Here is a 24,302-nt window from a genome sequence, read left to right as displayed (position 1 = left end):
ATAACACAAAGACAATTAAGCAAAATAAGGCAAAATCAAGTAATGAATTTTTTTTTTCTTTTTATACTTTTTCCTAAGTTTTCTAAACTTTTTATGATTTTTTTAGAATTTCAATGACATTTTGTGATTTTCCGAAATACAAAATCCATTTCCTAACTTTAGAATATTTTTAGAATTTTTATAGTTTTTCATGATTTTTTAATGATTTTTGAGGCACAAAAAGGGTTTTCTATCCTCAAAATATTTTTCGGGATTTTTTTTGTAATTTATCTGAATTTTTGTGGTATTTTAATTTATTTAAATTATTTAAGCTTGATAATTAACAAAATAAATAAAAACCGGTGAAAAACTAGTTCAAGGGGCAAATTGGTCAAACCTTAACCGGTCTGGGGGGAAGAACCATTTTAAGGTCTTGGTCGAGAATAGACTCACCACGTGTCATTATGTGGGTAGCTATGCGAGTGCGGTAGGAATTGCTCACATGGTGGAATCTCGACCGTTGCTGAGCAGGAGCAATCGAACGGTTGAGAGACGATTGTAAGAGACGCTGATCGTGGGGGAGAATGAGTGCCAAGTATGCAATTGAACGGGGGATCAAGCGTAATGATTGGCTTTTGACATGAATAATCTAGGCCGTTGATGCCCTACAGGGATCGGATGGCGACGTTCGAAAGTGTCAAGAATGCTGACGTTGACAAAATTATGGTCGGCCAAGCTAGTTTAGAATGAACGGTGATGGATCTTCTGTCAACGTGGCTTCTACCGGAGCATTTATGGGAGACTCTGACTGTGTGGCTCTGAGGGTGACACACAGCTTCTCAAACAGACAGACCATAACATGCCATGTGGAGAAATCCATAGTCCAAAGGCTTGACATACTTAAATCGAAAATTTTTCCTCTCTCTCATTTCCACTCTCTCACAGCATTCTCTTTTCCCCTCCCTCTGTCTATCTCTCGTTCTCTTCCCCTTCTTGTTTCCACGAAAACCCTAAAACTCAAAAACCCTAGTTTCTTCTTTCTCTTCTTCAAGATCTCCTTTTTCTCTGATTATTTCTTCCCTCTTCTTTCTCTTGCGAACTCGAATCTGAAGACTTTGGCATCTCAGTGAACCAGACCCGAAAGCTCTGGTCACTCCCATTTCTTTCTTCCATTTCCCTTCTTAACCTCTCATCCTTTCTCATTTTCTCAATCTCCCTCTTTAAAGTTCTAAACCCATGAGCCAAACTCAGAAAGAAAAAAATAAAAAAAAACCTAAACCCCCTACTTGTCCTTAGTCCTCTCTCTCTAACCCCTTTGACTCCCTACGACTCCTTCTTACTGACTACCTCCTGAAACTCTTTCAAAATTTGAAACCTTTCTTCCCATTGCATAGTTACTCCCTATCTCTACGACGCCAGAACCCATTTTTCAAGTTCGATCTGGGCACTCGAGGAAGATCGAAGACCTTAACTAAAGGTTCTCAAATATGAGATCTATTCATGCGGATGAATCTCTGAAAGATAAGTATATTTTTTGTTCTTGTTTCCTATTTTTAAGGCATTTGGGAGGTTGAATTGTGCACAGATCTTTGTGAGTTTAAGTCGAAATGAAAATCAGTGTGCTCACTGGTGTCCCAGTGCTCGTGTGTGCACTCCGTAGTTCCAGATCCATTATGGCTTAAGATAGGGTTTCGGTTTCGATTTTGGCAAGGTTTCAGGTTAGGAACAAATATGAGTTGAACCGTCTCCAACTAGGTGAGTGGTACCCGAGTTTATTCATGTGAGTCAACTCGTTGTTTATCCTTAGGTGATCCCGAGTGGGCTATGTCTTGCGTGTGGCTTAGCACGTGCTGGGTTTGAATCACGTGCGTGGGTGTCTCAGGTTATCTAAAAGATGGGTACCAAGGTGTAGTCCCAAGAGGGGGGGGGGGGGGAATTGGGTTATTAAAATTTATTTTAAATTCTCCCCCCCCCCCTTTTTTTTTTATAAATTCTTAACCTCTTTTAATTCTTTCGATGAATTTTTGACTTCTTGTTGATTTAGCAATCACACAAAAACTTAAGTCTTTTTATTCAATCTACAACGAAACAAGTTAAACAAAAACTTCAATCAAACAACCACAATGTGTTCAATCAAGATATGCTATATAATTCCTTTGGAAATTCTCAGCTTGGTTGCATGTAGCCTTGTGAAGAATCAATTTGGTCTTTCCATATGATAAACAATATAACATTCACACTCTTTCCAAATTTTAGATTTTAAATAAACCTTTAGCTAGTAGGTTTTGGGGTATTGACCAATCAACGTACTCCCTTATGTTTTCCAAAAATTATTGATCAACCAACGTACTCCTTTTTGTTTTCCGCAATCCCAAAAATAAATTAAAATTTAGTTTATTTAATTTTCAAACTACGTAGTATTTATGATCATGAAATTTAAAACATCCACGCAGTTTATAAGTATCCTAAATAATAAAGAGAGTAAAGGAAAGAGAAGAAGATCAAGGTTTTTATGAGGTTGTGCTTATTCCCAGTCTACGTCCTCGCCTTAGGCAAATCAACTAAGGATTCCACTATACCTGTTCTTTTTTGGGTGGAACAAACCTTTTACACTTCCCTCTTTCACAAGCAGAGATACCTCTCCAAAACGAAACCCTACGCTTGGTAACAACGATCCAACAACCCTGAATCGTCTATAAGACAAGAAACAAGAGAAGAGAACTTATGTATAAGAGACACTCTTAGATAGAGTAGGTTAGTACACTAATCAGCACTATATGATTCAAATTAATTCAATATAAAGTAATTGAAGCTCAATTTTTTATCACCAAATTAATTTTCCTTTAATTGAAAGGTTCGGGCTTTGAAAGCACAATTTTGGTGTGAGAATTAGTAAGAACTCAATGGAATGTGTAGCAAGATGTTGGCAAAAATGCCTTTGAGAGTTAAAAGCACGTGAGAGTTGATAGTTTTACCGTGATCCCAAGAGGGGGCGGGGGTGAATTGGTAATTTTAAAATTTAACCCCTAGGTATTCCTCCTAAGACCAGTATGTTCACAACCCTATGGTCAATCTAGTGTGAGCAATATAAATATAATAGGAATTAAATGAATCAATTTAATTAACAGCACATGCACCAGAAGAACAATAAAGTAAGAGTGACACACATAAATGTTATCGAGGTTCGGCCAATTGCCTACGTCCCACCTTGGCTAACAAGCACAAGGATTACCACTATCATTTGCTCACTTAACCGGGTGGAGCGGCACCTATACAAACCAAGTTAATTAGCATAAGGCTGACCTCAACCTTTGCACCAATCCTTACCGGGCTGGATTACTGCCCCCTCAGGGCACACCTGTAATCACTTAGATTTACAATCAAATGGTACAATGAAATAGTGCTTTCACGTAAAGCAGATTTGTACCAAAATAATATGCTCAATCACATACGCATCAAAAGCAAGGATATAGCGTAAGCTCAGTGATGCAAGGTTTGTTCTATCAATACTCAACACAGTATAGTCAATATGAAGCTCAAGAGTATTCAACACAATACAATCAGTATGATGCTCAAGAATAATGAACACAAGCAATGACTTGGAATCTAAACAAAATATTTCAACAACACGTCAATATTCCAAGTATAATATGCATATAATCAAACTAGTTTCTAAACAATTTTATTCATTGAAATAAGCACAAGACTAGTTTGAAAAGGTCGCTTGCTTGTTTAGAAAATCTTTGCACACCAAAAGCAAAGCTATTGGATACTTGCAATGAAGTGCAAATATCCTAAGCTTCCTTGGTTTAATCCCACACTAGATTTATAAATGAGAAATCTGTGGGTCAAACGTAGGCTAAAACTCCCCAAGAAAAAATATGTAATCAATCATACAAATGGGAGAATTTAGCATTGTATAACAATCACAATAACACATGAATAACTCTCACAATCTTAGATTTTATCAAAGGAGGCAAGTTTGAGAGTTTTTGGACAAAGAAAGGATTTTCAAGATAGAGAGGGTTTTTTGCTAATCACTTTTCTTAAATCATTCCTTAATTGAGCATATGAGAACATATTTATAGCCAGGTAAAAAAAATATAACTGTTTGGGACAGGATGGGTATTATTGAAAAAGTCCCAAAGGATTAAGATCGAATTAGCTTGAAATAACCTTATTTTACCATGGTTAAAATAATTTTAATCGGGCGAGGTTCAGGTGGCTGAACCTTGGCTCGGAAGCCCGATAAAACACAGTTTAAAAAGTTCTTCAATTAAGTTCGGTCGCCCGGATAAAGGTTTGGCAGCCCGAATCAAAGTCAGTAGCCAAGCTTCATGACTTTGGGTGCCCAATCATATTTTGGGTGGCCCGAAGGCAGGTGTTCGGTCGCCCGGGGATATATTTGAACTAAAATAGTAGGGCGCCCGAGTTGGTGAACAGTCTCTTTCGAAGGGTTCGGGCACCCGAGGAAGATGTGTGCATTTGAGGTTCGATCACGCGAGGGTTGGTCAACATTTTGACTTTCAAAGTTCGGGCGCCCGAGGAGTTTTATATTCCAAAGGTTCGGTCGCCCGACCCCTCTTATCTTGCCTAGATTTGTCCAATTCACAATTATAACACACTCATATATTTTATGTTATGTGTATAAGTGTTGGAGCCTAAGGTCTTGCTATGGTCTATTTGAGCTTACGCTATATCCTGTGTGCGTGATGTGTAGGTGATAAGCATACAATCACATTCTAGATTATTATTACAGACCTTATTACATAAATGACTAATATATTACAATGTAAATTACAAAGCTTCACGGTCTTCTTGTTTCTTCAAGTGCCATCAAGGAAGTTTGATTTGAACCTGCACAAACACTTAACAAACATCAAATATCAATATTTGTCATTATCAAAACCGGGTGTGACCAATAAGGTTGACATTCTCCCCCTTTTTGATGATGACAAATACAACTAACAAAAATATGGGTTAAGCCTAAGAAGGCTCCCCCTTTCAATGTGCATTCTAAACACATTATTTTACCCATTATTTTTGCCCCCTTTTTCCATCTCCGCCTTTTGACAACAGCAAAAAGGGCCAATTAAAGTAAACCAGACAGTGGGTAAATGTTACAAATATACAAGAAAATTTGGAAAGATTTATAAGAATTTCGGCAGAGTGCCCTTTGTAAATCGGAATTTCCAAAAGATATCCTGTATAATTGTAACCTGTTTGAGGTTATATATCCTAACAGTTTATCCAAAACTACTCAAATAGTTCAGTATGGTCCAATCAAGTAAGTAAAATATCAATATGAACATGGAGTCGACAAATTTTGCAGCACAAATGAGAAGCAATATAAGCATGCAATAGAAATATAAATTGTGCACATAATCAATAATCAACTTTGACAAAGTCTCAAGCAAGAACATAAGTCAACAATAGAATTAGTTGCTAAGACTTGAAAAGTTCCCATGAGAGAGCTCTCCCTAAATTTATGCAAGTTATGAAGCATTTAAGTTTAAGAGGCTTCTCTACTATGCATTAAGCCTAACTCATGTCTAATTTGTATGAACCTATCCTCGGGTAGTGGTTTTTGTGAATATGCCGGCCCACTGTTCATTAGTGCATACAAACTCAAGAGCCACATCTCCTTTTTGCACATGATTACGAAGAAAGTGGTGTCTAATTTCAATGTGCTTAGTTCGTGAGTGTGAGATAGAATTTTTAGAGATGTTGATTGAACTAGTATTATCACATTTAATCGGTATTGTTTCTTAGTGCAATCCAAAATCCACAAGTTGTTGTTTCGTATAAAGAGTTTGGGCACAACAACTTCTAGTCGCAATATATTCAACTTTGGCTGTGCATAAGGCAACTGAGTTTTGTTTCTTGGAGAACCAAGAAACAAGAGATTGTCCTAAATAATGACAAGTGCCGCTAGTGCTTTTTCTATCAACCTTACTACCGACAAAGTTAGCATCAGTGTAACTCACAATCTCAAAGGTGGTATGCTTAGGTTACCATAATCGTAATTCAATAGTCCCAACTAGATACCTAAGGATTCGTTTGACAGCTTTTAAGTGAGATTCCTTAGGAGCAGCCTAAAACCTAGCACACATACATACACTAAACACAATATCAGGCCTACTAGCAGTGAGATATAGGAGACTTCCAATCATGCCATGATACAATTTTACATCAACAGGGATTCCTTATTCATCTTTATCAAGCTTAATGGAAGGGTTCATAGGTGTACCAAGAATTTTGCAATCTTTTATATTAAATTTCTTTAGAAAATCCCTGATATATTTAGATTGGCATATGAAAGTTCCATGATTAGCTTGCTTAATTTGTAGCCCTAAGAAGAAACTATGTTCACCCATCATGCTCATTTCAAATTCACTTTGCATGCATTTGGTAAACTCATTACACAACTCATCATTGGTTGCCTCAAAAATGATATCGTCCATATAAATTTGAACAAGGAGCAAATCATCATTTTTGGATTTGATGAAAAGTGTAGTGTCAATCTTGCCACGGGTAAACCCATTTTCTAGTAGAAAACCACTAAGCCTCTCATACCAAGCTCTGGGAGCTTGTTTCAATCCATACAGGGCCTTAGATAACTGGTAAACATGATCATAATATTTATGATTTTCAAAACTAGGAGGTTGTTCTACGTATACCTCTTCATTAATGTAGTCATTTAGAAAAGAACTTTTAACATCCATTTGAAACCGTTTAAAATTTTTAAAAGTGGCAAAGGCAAGTAGCATATGAATGGCTTCTAATCTAGCAACATGAGCATACGTTTCATCAAAGTCAATCCCTTCATGTTAGTTGTACCCTTGGGCAATTAGTCTAACTTTATTCCTAGTTACTACCCCATTCTTATCTTTCTTGTTCCTATATACCCATTTAGTTCCAATAATGGTGTGCTCATTAGGCCTAGGAACTAAGGTCCACACTTTGCTTCTTTCAAATTGATTAAGCTCTTCTTGCATGGACATCACCCAAGACTCGTCTTCTATGGCTTCTTTAATATTTTTAGGTTCTTCTTGGGATAAGAAAGCGGAATAATTCACTATATTTCTCAAAGAGGATCTTGTGGCTACTCCATGGGATGGTGCACCTATGATTTGATCTATAGGATGGTTTCTAATGAATTTCCAATCTCTAGGCAACTCTTGATTTCCATTTTCATTGTCTTCAAGTGATTTTTCATTTGCTTCTTGATTTTCACTTGCATTGTTTTCAATAGACATTTTCTCTAAGCATTTTTTAATATCAATATCATCTTCATCATCTTTATTAGAAAATGGATATAGACTCATTAAACACAACATGAATAGATTCAATGATAGTTAAAGTTCTTTTATTGAAAACCCTATATGCTTTGCTATTTAGTGCATATCCTAGGAAATACCTTCATTAGATTTGGAGTCAAACTTTCCTAGATGTTCATTATCTCTAAGCACAAAGCATTTACAACCAAACACATGAAAATAGAAAATATTAGGCTTATGGTTGTTCCACAATTCATAAGGGGTTTTATTAATTGATGGTCTAATCAACACTCTATTCATAACATAGCATGCAGTATTAATGGCTTCGGCCCAAAAGTATTTAGGTAAGTTATGCTCATTCAACATAGTTCTACCCATTTCTTGCAGTGACCTATTCTTTCTTTCTACTACACCGTTTTGTTGAGGTGTCCTAGGTGCAGAGAAGTTATGTGATATGCCCTCTAAGTCATAATATTTTTCTATGCTTTCGTTTTTAAATTCCATACCTCTATCACTTCTAATGTGAGTGATTTTATATCCCTTTTCATTCTAAATTCTCCTACAAAGTTGGGTGAATTGTTCGCATGATTCATTTTCATGTGTAAGAAACAACACTCATGTGAATCTAGAAAAGTAATTACAAAAGCATAAGATTTATCACCAAGACTTTGCACAGAATTCGGTCCAAATAGATTTAGGTGAAGCATCTCCAAAGGTCTAGTGGTAGATATAAATTTCTTTTTCTTAAAGCTAGATTTTGTTTGCTTACCCATTTGACATGCATCACATATTTTATCCTTTACAAACGACATCTTAGGCAAGCCTTTAACCAATTCTTTTCTAACAAGTTTAGATAGTAAATCCATGCTAGCATGACCTAAACGTCTATGTCATAACCAACTAGCTTCATTTATAGCAGAAAAACATGTCACTTGTTGTGAAGCTAGATTATCAAGAGAGGTAGTATAAACATTTTCATGTCTATCAGCAGTAAAAAGCACTTTGTGATCTGTTTTATTTTCTACTATGCATTTGTCATTTTCAAAAGATATTTTATATCCTATGTCACACAACTGACTTATGCTAAGTAGATTATGTTTTAGTCCATCAACCAGCAAAACATTATCAATAGTAAAAGAGGAATCCTTACCAACCTTACCTACCCCGATGATACGTCCTTTGCCATTGTCCCCAAATGTAACATAGCCTCCATCCTTGGGAACAATTGATGTGAATTTGCCCTTGTTGCCGGTCATGTGTCGTGAGCACCCACTATCCAAGTACCATCAGTCATTAGAGGATGACGATCTTAGGCATACCTGCAAAATAAGCTAAGTGACTGATGTTGGTCCCCAAATTTTGTTGGGTCCACGGGGGTTAGTAGCAGGGTCTCCCTTAACTACCCATACCTTCCTAATTTTAACATGCTTATTCTTAAGTGGATAATCAAATTGAATGTGACCAATCTGTTTATATTTAAAACATCTTAATCTACACTTAGGTTCTTTAGGAGGAATATGAGATTTTGACTCACGTGTAAAGTGTCCTAAGTAAAGATTAGGTTGTCTAACATTTTCAATTCCATTAAAACCAATACCCTCTTTACTTAAGGAGTTTCTTTGGGCACCAAGTAATTTTTCAAAATTTTCTTTGCCCTTCGTGAATTTAAAAATGATTTTGGAGCTATCCTCCAATTTCCTCTCAAGCTCAACAATGGTAGTATCCTTTTCTTTTAAAATGGAGGCATGAGAGGTTTTCGCAATATTAAACAGTTTTGACCAATTCTCACATTTCTTTTTCAAATCATCATTTTCTTTGGTCATTTTGCCTAATAATTTAGATACACGAATGTAGTCAAGTTATAACTCTCTAAAAGTAGGCATGCAGTCATAATCAAAATCAGATGAATAAAATGAAGATAATGATCTAGAGGATAATACCTCATCTTTGCGTGCCATTAAGCACAAATTAGCGACCTTCGTGTCACTATGATTTGTGCCCGAGTTGCTGCTGCTATATTGGTCCCATGAAGTGCTCGCCTTCATAGTTTTCTTCTTTTTCTAGGTTTCCTTTTTCAGCAATGGGAAGTCTGGTTTGATGTGCCAGATTTTATTGCAGTTATAACATGTGGGAGCATTTGACTTTTCTTTTCTTTTGCTAGGCTCTCCCTTTTCAGTAATAGATTCCCTATAATTTTTGAATGGTTTTTCGTTTTTCCTGAAAAATCTGCTTAACTTTTTGGTTAGCATAGCCATATCCTCATTAGTATCAGATCCACTGCACTCACTAGATATGTTCATGGAGGTTTTTAATGCAGTAACTTTCTTAGCCCTGTTGTGCTCATTAAGCCTTTCATTTATGGAAAATTCATAGGTAATCAAGGAACCTATCAAATTTTTCTAAGGTCATGGCCTTAAGGTCTCTACCCTCAGCAATGGTCGTAGCCTTGGCTTCCCAAACAAGAGGTAAGCTTCTAAGGATCTTCCTAATCATCTCATATGTGGGATAGGTCTTTCCTAATGCAAGTAGTGAGTTTATGATATGTGTGAATCTAGTGTACATGCTCCGAATGGACTCACCAACATTCATTCTAAAAGCCTTATACTCATTGGTCAACATATCTATCCTACTATCTTTCACATCTCTAGTACCCTCATATGTGACCTCTAACTTATCTTATATTTCTTTTATAGTAGAAAATGTCATAATCGTGTTAAATTCATTTACATCAAGACTATAGTATAAAATATTCATGGTAGTGGCATTAAGACTAACAACTTTCATATCATCATCATCATATTCATCCTCAGTCTTAGGAACCCTAGCTACACCCTCAGTTTTCATAGGGACATAGTTTCCCTTAGAGACAATCCTCCACACCTTCCAATCAGTATTTTGAAGGTAGATGTGCATCCTCTATTTCCAAAAGGTGTAATTAACACCACTGAAAATAGGAGATCGTGTGGAAGATGGTCCCTCAGGGAAAGGGGTCACGGAGCTATGAGCCATATGTGATCTTTTTTGCAAAATAACAACTAGTCTATGCAACATGTATTTGATCCCAATTGTTAGCTTTACTGTAATCCCAATAGGGGGGGTGAATTGGTATTTTTAAAATTTAACCCCTAGGTATTCTTCCTAACAGTAGTATGTTTACAACCTTATGGTCAATCTAGTGCGAGCAATATAAATATAACAAGAATTAAATGAATCAATTTAATTAACAACACATACACCAGAAGAACAATAAAGTAAGAGTGACATACATAAATGTTATCTAGGTTTGACCAATTGCCTACGTCCCCGCCTTGGCTAACAATCACAAGGATTACCACTATCACTTGCTCACTTAATCGGGTGGAGTGACACCTATACAAACCAGGTCAATTAGCACAGGGCTAACCTCAACCTTTGCACCAATCCTTACTGGGCTAGATTACAGCCCCCTCGGGCCACGCCTGGAATCACTCAGATTTACAATCAAATGGTACAATAAAATAGTGTTTTTACGTAAAGCAGATTTGTACCCAAATAATACGCTCAATCACATATGCATCAAAAGCAAGGATAAAGTGTAAGCTCAGTGATGCAAGGTTTGGTCTATCAATACTCAAAATAGTATAGTCAATATGAAGCTCAAGAGTATTCAACACAATACAATCAGTATGATGCTCAAGAACAATCAACACAAGCAATGACTTGGAATCTAAACAAAATATTTCAACAACACATCAATATTCCAAGTATAATATGCATATAATCAAACTAGTTTCTGAATAATTTTCTTCATTGAAATGAGCACAAGGCTAGTTTGAAAAGGTTGCTTGCTTGTTTAGAAAATCTTTGCACACCAAAAGCAAAGCTATTGGATACTTGCAATGAAGTGCAAATATCCTAAGCTTCCTTGGTTTAATCCCACACTAGATTTATAAATGAGAAATCCGTGGGTTAAATGTAGGCTAAAACTCCCCAAGAAAAAGTATATAATCAATCATACAAATTGGAGAATTTAGTACTGTATGACAGTCACAATAACACACGAATAACTCTCACAATCTCAGATTTTATCAAAGGAGGCAAGTTTGAGAGTTTTTGGACAAAGAAAGGATTTTCAAGATAGAGAGAGTTTTTTTGCTAATCACTTTTCTTAAATCATTCCTTAATTGAGCAAATGAGAACATATTAATAGCCAGGTAAAAAAAATATTACCGTTTGGGATAGGATGGGTATTATTAAAAAAGTCCCAAAGGATTAAGATCAAATTAGCTTGAAATAACCTTGTTTTATCGTGGTTAAAATAATTTTAACCGGGCGAGGTTCGGGTGGCTGAACCTTGGCTCGGAAGCCCAATAAGACACAGTTTAAAAAGTTCTTCAATTAAGTTCGGTCGACTGGATAAAGGTTCGGCAGCCCGAATCAAAGTCAGTAGCCAAGCTTCGTGAGTTCGGGTGCCTGTTCATATTTTTGGTGGCCCGAAGGCAGGTGTTCGATCTCCCGGGGATATATTTGAACTAAAATCGTAGGGCGCCTGAGTTGGTGAACAGTCCCTTTCGAAGGGTTTGGGCGCCCAAGGAAGATGTGTGCATTTGAGGTTCGGTCACGCGAGGGCTGGTCAACATTTTGACTTTCAAAGTTCGGGCGCCCGAAGAGTTTTATACTCCAAAGGTTCGGTCGCCCGACCCCTTTTATCTTGCTTAGATATGTCCAATTTTAAGCACAATTATAACACACTCATATATTTTATGTTATGTGTATAAGTGTTGGAGCCTACGGTCTTGCTATGGTCTTTTTTAGCTTACGCTATATCGTGTGTGCATGATGTGCAAGTGATAAGCATACAATCACATCCTAGATTACTATTATAGACCTTATTACATAAATGACTAATATATTACAATGTAAATTACAAAGCTTCATGGTCTTCTTGTTTCTTCAAGTGCCATCAAGGAAGTTTGATTTGAACCTACACAAACACTTAACAAACATTAAATATCAATATTTATCATTATCAAAACCGGGTGCAACCAATAAAGTCAACAAGAATCTTAGAATGCTGAAGATGTTTCTAGGTCAATGAAAAAATCCATGTATTGGGGACTATTTATAGATTTTTCCTTGCTCCCTAAGTTGACTTGGAGTGTTTTGTCAACTTTGCAAAGGATTTGGAGCCCTAGAATCAAATTTAAAAAACTTCCTGCTGGTAATTAAAAAAAATTCTTTGAGTTGCAGTCGCTTGACACGACATGGCAGGCGCCTGTCTCAGTTCAAAATCAAAAGTCAGAACACTGGCAATTGCCTATCAAAACACAAGCAGGCGCCTGGGATGACCAAGCAGACACCCCTCAAGCACCTAGTAGGCACCTGGCACCTTTCTTTCTGCCAGTTCTTAACAAACATTAAATGGGCAGTCGCCTAGAAGGTTTGGGCGGACGCCTGGCTTTGCAAAAACTTTGTTTTTTTTAAGAATTTTGACTTTAAAAACTCTTTTCATTTGTGACCTTCATAATTTATAATTTTATAAATAATATTTCAAGGTCTTCAAGAAAATGGTTTCTTAGATTTTATCTTGTCCTAAAGAGCTTCAACCATTTTATATCGAGTCTAACTTGAAGTACTTACATCAAGACTCTCTTAATGACTCTAAATCTTTCAGCTTTTGAAGTCTTCATACTTTTCTTTTACTTTGAGTACTTTCTTTGAGCTTTGAACAAACTTTGACCTTCAATCCTTCAAGCTTTCATAATATATGTCAATCTTTGAGCTTTAACATCCTTTTAGCTTGAGCCTTTTGTTTTCATATTTCCATTGAGCTATCTAAGTTTTGATTCCTGAAACATATCAACTTGAAAGCATGTCAAATTAACAATAGGAGTCATAAGTCTTGTTAGGCAAACAGGTCTTAAGTAGAAAATTTATAACTGTTGGGCCCCAGGTCCAATTTTTCAAAATGGGCTTTGGATCTGGTTTGAAAATTGGCCGGTTTTCCAAAAACCGAAGTGGGCTTTGGATCTAGTTTAAACAAACGGGCTTCGCGAGTTTTCAAAGTCAGCTAGGTGAATTCCAAAACTAGGCCTCAACGTTGGTCTTTAAAATAGGTCGGCCCAGTTCCACTTTCAACAATAGGTTGGGTAACATTTTTAAAATAGGCCGACCCTATTCCATTTTCAAAAACAAACCGGGTTACATTTTTAAATAGGCTAAGAGGATCTTTTAAAGAGGTTCGGGCCTTAGGCTATCTCAAAAATGGAGTTGGGCTCTCGTTAAGGGGATATTGGGTTTGGATTTGGATTTGGGTTGAGCTTAGGTTGGAACCCAAGTTGGGTTTGGGTTTGGGGCTTTAACTCAAGTTCACAAATGAACCTGAAACTCAGATAGGATAACCTGCTTCCCTATTCATACATGCTCAATTATAAAATGGACTGAACAATTCATAAATTATAGGTCTAGAGTTTTAACCCTCTTTCTTTCATCCCCCAGTCCTCTCTTCTTTTCCTCGTGTATGTATGAATTGTTGGCCTAACAAGGCTTACAAATCTTATTTTGATGATAAAAAATCAAGAAAATTTAACATGTATTGGTTTTAGTGCATAATGTTTTAGGATTGAATGTTCAAAATGATCACAAGCCTTATCAAAGGAGAAAGCTTATACTTAAAGTCAATTAAATGAAATCTTACCAGATATTGAAGCTTGGATTTAAAGAAAGATGAAAGCTCAAAGGATATTGAAGATTGGTTTCAAAGATAGACAACTCTAAAGCTTAAAGCATATTAAGACATGAAGTCAAGATGGACCCAAAGAAATGAAAAATCATGAAGACTTAGTGCTTAAAGTGTTTACGTTTAAGAATTTTTATGTAAGTACTTCATTCAATATCAATATATGCATATAAACCCTTTTAGGATACAATATAGAATCAGAGACCAATTTTTGAAAACCCCGAAAAACGATTTCTCAAAAATTAAAGGTTCAGAGTATTGAAAAAATGAAAATTGTGAAAAATTGACAACTCGGTCGACTGACCAGAAAGCTCAATCGACTGACAAATTTTTTAACTAAATTTTTGCTCAGATAGAATGGACCCAGTAGACTAACCCCAAATAGAATTGGCCCAGTCGACTAGTCAACTAACCTGCGAAAAATTTAAATTTTAAAAAACAACGAGAAATTTCCAAAAATAAGTTTTTGAATTCTAAACATTTTAAAAACTTAGGAAACACTCCTAGTAACATGGGAAACAAGGAATTACTTTCTAAAACTCTTTAAATACTCCCTAAACCAAAGGATTTTGATACATCCAGCAATACAATAAGCATTCAAGCATTGATATTGCAAACTCTTCTAGAGCTCTCTCTTGTTCAAACTCTTGCTGAAGAATATTACTGATATTCTGCTGATCAAAAGCCTATGGTTTTTAATGTGCTAATACGTTTCTCAAATTCTAAGAAAGAACCTTCGGTGATATTCATTCTTGAGCTTCATATTGTCTATTCGATATTTGATTTGAAGTATATTAGTGCTCTGACTTGTACTAATAAGCTCTGTTGTGAGAGTGTCTTTGTACACCAATATTTGTTTCTTATTTTGTAGTTCTTTGATGATTCAAGGTTGTTTGGATCGTTGGGCCAAGCGTGGGGTATCGCTTGGAGCGGGGACTCTACCCTTAAGAAAGCTTGTAACGGTTTGTTTCGCCTGGAACGGAACGATTTAGTAGAATCCTTAGGTGGTATTGGCCTAAGGCGATGACGTAAGCTAAATATAAGCCGAACCTCGTAAAACTCTCGTTCTCACTCTCTACCTTTTTTATTTAAATTTATGCATATATAAAATGTGTGGTGTGTCCTTGAATGCAGGTAGCTAAATTTTGAGATTGAGAAGATTTTTAATTTAGGGGAGTACGTTGATTAATATTTTGTGGAAACCTTAAAGGGAGTACGTTGATTAATCGTTTGTAGAAATCTTAGATAAAAGGAAGCAAACAAAATTTTAAACCTGGCTTTAATCAAAATCAATACAGGGCTATCATTCAAACTCTACTTTGAGTTTTTGCAAATGCTGAATATTACAAAATGTAGCTTATACATTGGTATTTTGATTGGTTGATTAATTGATTTTTTTGCTGGTTGATTGTTTTGTATTGTGTTGATATTGAATTTTGGGTTGATAAAATTAAGAATTAAAATTAAACAATTCTTGTGTGTTTGCTGAATTTACTAAAGGTTGTGAATTTGTGAAAAGACTTAAAAGATATTTTTAAAAACCTAATTCACCCCCCTTTTAGGACTACACCTTAGTTTTCAATTGGTATCAAATTCATGTTATAACAAACCTTAAAAAGATGTCATATAAAGATCTAGATGGCACATGTAGGAGTAGCTCCCTTTGGAGAGGGTCAATCATCAACCAGACCACCAATCTTTTGTGGACTCAACTATATTTTTTGGAAACAACAAATGAGAATTTATCTTCAAACCATGGATTGGAAAGCTTGGAAGGTTGTCACACACGGTGACTTAATTCCTACAAAACTAGTAGATGGAAAAGAAGTTCCTAAGGAAGAAAAATACATGACCGAAATTGACAATAAAATCTTACAAGTCAACTCTAGTGCTATAAAGGTCTTATATTGTGCTCTTGATATAAATGAGTTTAATCGGGTCATTTCTTGCAAAATGGCAAAGGAAATATGAAATAAACTTAAGGTACCCTATGAAGGTATCATTGATGTTAGAGACAATAGAATTGATATGTTGACTAGTGAATACAAAGCTTTTAGGATGAATATGGACAAATCCATCACAAACATGTATACAAGGTTTACGCATATCATAAACTTTTTAAACACATTAGGGAAAAATTACTCCACTTATGAGATGATACGTAAGATCCTTAGAGGTCTTCCTCCCATTTGGGAACCAAAAGCCACAGCTATAATGGAAGGAAGAAATCTTAAAAACACCTCACTAGATGAACTCATGGGATCACTTCTTACTTATGAGATGGCTATGAAAGAAAGGAACCATGAAAACAAAAATAAGAAATCTATAGCTCTTAAAACATCTAAAGAAAGCTCAAGTGAAGAAGATAATGATACGAGTGAATTAGATGATGAAGAACTTGCATTTATCACTAAAAGACTTGGAAAATTCTTTAAAAGAAACAAGAAGTTCACTAGAACGTTTAGAGGTGCAAAAACTGATAAAGGAGAAACAAGTAAAAAGGAAAACAAGAATAAAAATGATCCACCTACTTGATTGTCCACAACTCAAGAAAGAAAAGAAGAAGAAGAAGAAGAAGACCGCAATGAAAGTTTCATGGGATGATACAAGCTCAAATGAATCAAAGAACAATCAAGCGAACAAAAAATGGCCAACATGTGCTTCATGGCACACAATGCTGACGTAAAATCTTATTATAGTTCTTCAGAAGAATCTAGTGGAGAATCTAGTAATAGTTCATATGAATGTATGACTTCTTATAAAGAAATTCAAGCTGAACTATTCAATCTACACAATAAGGTCATCAAAGTATCTAAGAAAAACATAGTCTTAAAAGAACAAAATGAAAATCTTAAGAAACAACTAGAAAATTCTAAATTAGTTGAAAAAGAAAAGGATTCTCATATTGATGATCTAATGAAGAAAATCGATAATATATCTCAAGAAGTAGTAAAACTACAAGTGAGTGATGATAGCAAGAAAGATTTAGAGATAAGTGATCTCAAAAGTAAAATTGAAGATAAAGAAAAAATCATTTACAACTTTACTAGAGGAAAAGAGAATTTTGAGAAGATGGTTAGACAACAAAGGATGAAGCTTGTAATATGTTGATAAATCTAATCAAGAAACTTCAAAATGAAAAATGATATAATGTCTCAAACATAAGAAGTGATGAAGGAAGAGAATTAAACAACAAAGACGTTGATAAATTTTGTAATGATCATGGGATTAGTCATAATTCCTCAGCACTTAGAACTCTATAACAAAATGGAGTTACTGAAAGAAAATATAGAACTCTACAAGAAATTGCAAGAATAATGTTAAATGAACACAATTTACCAAAATACTTTTGTGCTGAAGTGGTGAATACCACATGCTATGTAATCAATACAGTATTAATAAGATCAAAATTAAATAAAACACCATATGAACTTTGGAAGAGAGAAGGCCTAACATTTCGTACTTTCATGTGTTTGGATGCAAATATTTTGTATTAAATGATAAAGATGAGTTAGGAAAATTTGATGCAAAAGCCGATGACGGAATATTTTTAGGGTATTCATTAAAAAACAAAGATTTTAGAATATATAATAAAAGAACCCTTACTATTGTTGAATCAATTCATGTAACATTCGATGAAGAAAATCCTTTCAATAAAACAACAAAAGCTGAAGAAGTTCAAAATACCTAGAAGAATTAGAAATTATAGAAGCAAAAGAAAAAGAAATCAAAGAAAAATCAAATAATGATGTTGTTGAAAATACTGAATTACCAAAAGAATGGAAATATGTAAGAAATCACCCTAAAAATCAACTAATAGGAGAACCTACTAGAGGAGTAACTACTAGATCATCATTAAAGAACTTATGCAACCACTATGCATTTTTATCTCAAGAAAAACCTAAAAATATAGAAGAAGCTTTAAGTGATGATTCTTGGATAATGGCTATGCAAGAAGAATTAAACCAATTTGAAAGAAAGAAAGTATGAAAATTAGTTCCTAGATCCGATAACCACTTAATAATCGGAACTAAATGGGTATTTAGGAATAAAACGGATGAAAATGACATAGTTGTAAGAAATAAAGCAAGACTTGTAGCTCAAGGATACAATCAAGAAGAAGGAATAGACTACGATGAGACTTTTTCTCCCGTAGCAAGAATGGAAACTATTAGGATGTTATTAGCATATGCATCTCATAAAGAATTTAAATTATATCAAATGGATGTAAAAAGTGCATTTTTAAATGGTTATATAAATGAAGAAGTTTTTGTGGAACAGCCTCCAGGTTTTGAGGACATAAAGCATCCTGATTATGTATTTAAATTATCTAAAGCATTGTATGGATTAAAACAAGCTCCTAGAGCTTGGTATGAGAGATTGAGCAAATTCTTACTAGAAAATAGCTACTAGAGAGGAAAGGTGGATAGCACCCTATTCATTAAAACCAAAAATAAAGACATGCTAAATATACAAATCTATGTGGATGATATTATATTTGGTGCAACAAATGATGAATTATGTAAGGAATTCGCAAAGTGTATGCAAAATGAGTTTGAAATGAGTATGATGGGAGAATTAAATTACTTCCTAGGTTTACAAATTAAGTAAGTTAAAAATGGAACCTTCATAAGTCAATCCAAATATATAAGAGACATGCTTAAGAAATTCTATATGGAAAGTAGTAAACCCATAGGGACACCCATGAGCACTTCAATAAGTCTCGATAAATATGAAAAAGGGAAACCAGTAGATATGAAATAATATAGAGGTATGATAGGAAGTTTACTATATCTAACGACAAGTAGGCTCGATATAATGTTTAGTGTTTGCATGTGTGCACATTTTCAATTAGCACCTAAAGAATCACATCAAATAGTTGTTAAAAGAATTCTAAGATACTTAATAGGAACAATTGACTTAAGTCTTTGGTATCCTAAGGACACCAGATTCGAAATGATTAGCTATTCAGATGCCGACTATGCAAGGTGTAAGATAGATAGAAAAAGTACAAGTAGAACTTGCCACTTTCTAGGATGGTCTCTTGTCTCTTGGTTTTCCAAGAAATAAAATTTCTTAGTCTTGTTAGCCGCTGAAGCTGAGTATGTGGCAGCCGGTAGTTGTTCTGCACAAATACTCTATATAAAACAAGAACTAAAAGATTTTAATTTAGAGTACTCAGTCATACCAATTAAGTGTGATAATACAAGTGCAATAAACATATCTAAAATTCCTATATCAAACTCAAGAACAAAACATAATGACATAAGACATCATTTTTTTAAGAGATCATGTGCAAAAAAAAGGATATTATGCTTGAATTTGCGAATACAATTGACCAATGTGCAGATATTTTCACAAAACCTCTATTGGAAAACAAATTTATATATATAGGAAGAGAGCTTGGTTTGTTACATAGTAGAGATGTTATGTAAGGAAACAAATTTTAAATGAGAACAAATGTTATATTATTGACCACAAGTCCAGTCGACTAACTGAAGGAAACAAATTTTAAAAGAGAGCAAAATGTCAATCGGCTGACCACGAGTCTAGTCGACTAACTGACCGAACTTAAACTAAAATATGAGGGCAAAAACCCTAACTTTCGAGCAGTCAGTCAACTAACCTTGTTTTGCCTCTCTCGTCTCCTCACTTCTCTTGAATCTTCAGCACTCCAATCTCCAAAAACAAGCACTTAATCTTCCCGCATCATCTTCCAAAATCAATCCCCCACAAAAATCTAGGGTTTTAACTCATTCAGTTTTCATTGAAACTCAAAGATGCCGAGAACCAAATGAGTTGGGCATAAGACTCCCTCAAATTCCTCACAAGCTTTTTAGGACTCCTCCATTGAACAATGGCTTGCCACTTCACATGCCAAGAGTTTCTATAGAAATCATCTCCGAATGGAGGATCCAATTTTGGGTAAAATTCTTGATACTTCCTTTTTCACCAAAACTTTTCCCCACATTCTATCAATGTTCAATGATATGGGTTGGCAAAATTTTGTTATATATCAAGCCAAAGGACACTTCCCTAAACTTGTGAAAACTTTTTATGCTAATACGATTAAAGGAGAATTCGTGATTTCTACCGAAGTAATGGGCAAGTCAATTGCTCTTACACCTGAAACCCTGGCCACTATCCTCAAAATAAACCAAGGAGATTTTGAATGTCCTCACCATGTATCACCATGGATAATGGAACAAGGATTTACTCCCAAAGAATTTCTTCCATTAATCATGGTTAACGAACATGTTTCGTTTGAACATCCTCCATTATACAAACATCTAAACCTCTAAGCCTAGATACTCCAAAAGATCATCACATACAACATCCTCCCTCAAGATGGTTCTTATGCTTATATCTCATACCTAGATTGCTTTGTGCTATGGTGCTTGCAAGCACTCAAAGGCAAGAAACTTGAATTATCCAGCTTAGTTCTTAAGTGGATGACATCCCATATTGAGGCTCGCCAGGTTATTCTTCCTTATGAAGGAACTTTGAATATGATCTTCGCTCATCTACATGTTTCCTCACCTACTGATTTCTTTTTCGAACGTATCCATTATGATCTTTTAAATTCCACTATGCTCAAGCAAATGAGATATGAAAAATATGAGCATGGTTGGTTTCTAAAGGGTAGTGGAGGGCAAAGGCAAGCTCCTAAACAACAACCTCTAGTTGATGCTACCCCTACTTGGTTTAGTTCTTTTTATCATCAATTCATCACCTTCAGTAGTGAGATGAAATATGGACTCCAATCTCTTTAAGAGAATTTTTCTTCTCTTCAGGCCAACTATTCATCATCTGATCAATGACTTGGTCGTATTGAAAAGCATTTGGCTAGCTCTTCACGCAATATAGATCCTATGGATATTAGCTTTGCTCTTGCAATGATGATGTTAGTGATGGAAAAGAAGACACAACTGAAGAAGAGCAAGAAGGTGATGATGGAGGCACCGGAGAAGATGAAGAAGATGCAGCTAATGATGATGATATTGCTGCAGATGATTGATCTTTTATTGCTTTCTATGCTTTGTGTTTTAGTTTCCTGATACTATGTTTCTACGTTATCTCCCGATGGTTTTTATGTTTCTATGTTATCTCCTGATGGTTTTTGTTGACACTTTTATATGCATCGGGATGAATATGCTTATCTATTTTGTGATTTCAAGTGTCTGCAATTGACTTTACTATGATACTTTTTGATTAATTTCAAAAGGAGAAGAAAAGTCTTCAGTTAAAAAGATGAATATAATATACATATGAGATATATTGTATGAATATATTATACAAAAGAGATATACTAATATGAGATATGATATGATGCTTTGAGATATGATTTATTTTATCTTGATATATAGTTGTTTTTCAAAGATTATTACAAGTATGCTTATTGTAAAGGGAGCCTTATCAAGGTTCACTCACTTTTTTACTCCTTATTTGTCATCATCAAAAAGGGGGAGATTGTTGGCCTAACAAGACTTACAAATCTTATTTTGATGATAACAAATCAAGTAAATTTAGCAAGTATTGATTTTAGGGCATAATGTTTCACGATTGAATGTTCAAAATGCTCACAAGCCTTATAAAAGGAGAAAGCTAATACTTAAAGTCAATTAAATGAAAGTTTATCGGATATTGAAGCTTGGATTTAAAGAACGATGAAAGCTCAATGGATATTGAAGATTGGTTCCAAAGATAGACAACTCTAAAGCTTAAAGCATATTGAGACATAGAGTCAAGATGGACACAGAAATGGAAAAAGCATGAAGACTTAGTGCTTAAAGTGTTTACGTTTAAGAAGTCTTATGTAAGTACTTCATTCAATATCAATATGGGTATATGAAGCTCTTTAAGATACAATATAGACTTAGAGACCAATTTTTGAAAAACCCAAAAAATGATTTTTAAAGTCACATTTGAGTTTTTCAAACATTAAAGGTTCAAAGTATTAAAAAAATGAAAATTGTGAAAAATTGACAGCTCAGCCAACTGACCAGAAAGCCCAGTCTATTGACAATTTTTTGGACTAAATTTTTGCTTAGATAAAATGGACCCAGTCGACTGACCCCAAATAGAATAGGCCCAGTCGACTGACCTACGAAAATTTTAATTTTTAAAAAACAACGAGAAATTTCAAAAAGTAAGTTTTTGAATTCTAAACGTTTTAAAAACTTGGGAAACACTCCAAGTAATGTGGGAAACAAGGAATTACTTTATAGAACTCTACAAATACTCCTTAAACCCAAAGATTTTGATACACCAAGCAAGACAATAAGCATTTAAGCATTGATATTGCAAACTCTTCTAAAGCTCTCTGTTGTTCAAACTATTGCTGAAGAATACTACTGATATTCTACTGATCTAAAGCCTACAATTCTTAATTTGCAGCTACATTTCTCAAATTCTAAGAAAGAACCTCTGGTGATATTCATTCTTGAGCTTCATATTATCTATTTAATATTTGATTCGAAGTATATTAGTGCTCTAACTTGTACCAATCAGTCTGTTGTGAAATTGTCTTTGTACACCAACATTTGTTTCTTATTTTTTACTTCTTTGATGGTTCAAGGTTGTTTGGATCGTTGGTCCAAGCGTGGAGTGTCACTTGGAGAGGGGGCTCTACCCATTAGGTGGCTTTTAACGGTTTGTTCCACCCAGAAAGGAATGGTATAATGGAATCCTTAGGTGGTATTGGCCTAAGGCGAGGACATAGGCTGGGTATAAGCCGAACCTCATAAAACTTTTGGACTCACTCTCTACCCTTTCTCTTTAGATTTCTACATTTATAAATTGTGTGGTGTGCCTCGGAGTGTAGGTAGCTAAAAGTTGAGATTGAGAAGACTTTTAATTTAGGGGAGTACATTGATAAATCTTTTGCAAAAACCTTAAATGGAGTACATTGATTAATTGTTTTTAGAAACCTTAGTTAAAAGGAAGCAAACAAAATTTTAAACGGGGCTTTAATCAAAATCAATACAACGCTATCATTCAAACTCTACTTTGAGTTTTTGTAAACGTTGAATATTGCAAAGTGCTGCAGTTTATACATTGGTATTTTGATTGGTTGATTAATTGATTGTTTGGTTGGTTGATTGTTATTGTATTTTGTTGATATTGAATTTTGGGTTGATCAAATTAAGAATTGAAATTAAACAATTCTTGTGTGTTTGCTGAGTTTACTAAATGTTGCGAATTTATAAAAAGACTTAAAAGAAATATTTAAAAACCCAATTTACTCCTCCCCTTGGAACTACACCTTAGTTTTCATGAATGTCTGTTCTTGGTGAACTCCTAAGTGTCCGCTTCTTGGGCTCTGAATGAGAGGTTTCGAACCTCTTCTTCGGGTTCTCTACCTCCTTGCTTTTTCTTTTGCTTCTCTCTTTCTCTGTTCAATGAAATTTGGCAAGCTATCAATCGAGACAGAGCTTCCCTCTCTCAGTTTTTTCTCTCTAACTCACCATCTCTGCAGGATTTCCTTCCCCTAATACTCTACACACTACGTTTCTGCAGAGTGCTACTACAGTCTCTCAATTTTAACAAAAAAAAAACAAAGTTTTTTATGCTCTCCCCTTTCCTGTCTGTCAACGGTGCGGGCCTCCTTATTTATAAGGAGGTTAGGGGGTTCAATTGGCACCAAGAGCTCTTTCCTGCCACCCCCAAGCCTGCTCCCACTACTTGTCCTTTTATTCCTGCGACTTGATTACATGCTTAAACTGCGTAATTCGGTATTTTAATTCATGCATTGAGGCCTATATTTTTAATTAAATACCTAATTACTCTCAATATTTTAGCACAGTGTTCTATTTATAATATTTGGGTTTTATTAAGAAATTTATGAATTTTTGGCATTTTTCTATCGTAGGAAAATTATCAAGAGCAAAAATCGACATCTGTTCGTAATTCGTGCATAGTTTTTCCATCCAAACTCTTATCAAGACAATTAAAAACTTTGGGGAAATATGGGAGGATTATCTATGACTTCCATGTTTCGAGCTTCAAGAGATACAACCTCTAGGAGGATCAAAATTGGCCTCGTTCGCAGAGAAAAAATGAGAAAAGAGAAAAGAAAAAGGAAAAAATAAAATAAAATCCACTAATGTGACTTAGCCATGTAGCTAGGTCTGGGTGCTATCCGGATACCCCTAGTGTCGGGTAGGGCTTTTCCCCCTTCTCTTATATTTTTTCCTCAAGCCTCGCACACCCCAAGCTCCTTCGTTAACTCTCTCATTCTCCCTTCTCTCCCTCTTCCCTCTCCTGCTCTTCTCTTCTTTTCTCTTCACTCCCCCTCCTTGCTTCCTTTTCTCCTCCCACTCACA

Source organism: Malania oleifera, chromosome 5 (genome assembly GCF_029873635.1).
Source record: "Malania oleifera isolate guangnan ecotype guangnan chromosome 5, ASM2987363v1, whole genome shotgun sequence".
Classification (NCBI taxonomy): Eukaryota; Viridiplantae; Streptophyta; class Magnoliopsida; order Santalales; family Ximeniaceae; genus Malania; species Malania oleifera.
Note: the sequence above shows the minus strand (reverse complement) of the source record.